The sequence below is a fragment of the Plasmopara halstedii genome (genome assembly GCF_900000015.1).
Source record: "Plasmopara halstedii genome assembly, contig: Scaffold_287, whole genome shotgun sequence".
NCBI classification, from domain to species: Eukaryota; Oomycota; class Peronosporomycetes; order Peronosporales; family Peronosporaceae; genus Plasmopara; species Plasmopara halstedii.
Window position 1 is genome coordinate 801,036 of NW_020187208.1, and position 530 is coordinate 801,565.

Genomic DNA, 530 nt, shown 5'->3' on the forward strand with positions numbered 1-530 from the left:
GACAAAAGTCCCGAGCGTGGCTAACGGGCTGAACGTGGAGTAGCACGTACCCCACTGAGCGCTGCTTAAGTATTGGAGCACTCGCTGCATACCGAGAGAGGCAACAAGGACAAGACCTCGGTGATTCACGTGGAGTGGAACGTATTCCACTGAGCACTGCTCACGTCTCGAAGCATCTGCTGCATGCCAAGTGTGGCATGGTCGGACGAGATCCGAGGCATCTTGGGCAAGGACCTTCAGATGCGCATGGAAAGGCACGTTATCCACTGGACGAAGACCGCGGAGCTAGCAGCTCTTTGTCGGATATTGTCAATAACATCAATGCTCTGATGAAGCAGGAAGTGGGGACACTGGACGACGCTGACTGTATATTCTAAATAAACGTAAAACCTCTGTGGAAAGGCGACGGCGACGCTGTATGCCATCTGCAAGTCGCAGGCGTTGAGGGTGTGTCTGCTGTAGACGATAGCGCTCAGCTATACACCCTCGTCAACGTTATGATGGGGGGGGGGCAAGACAGCGACGTCAGT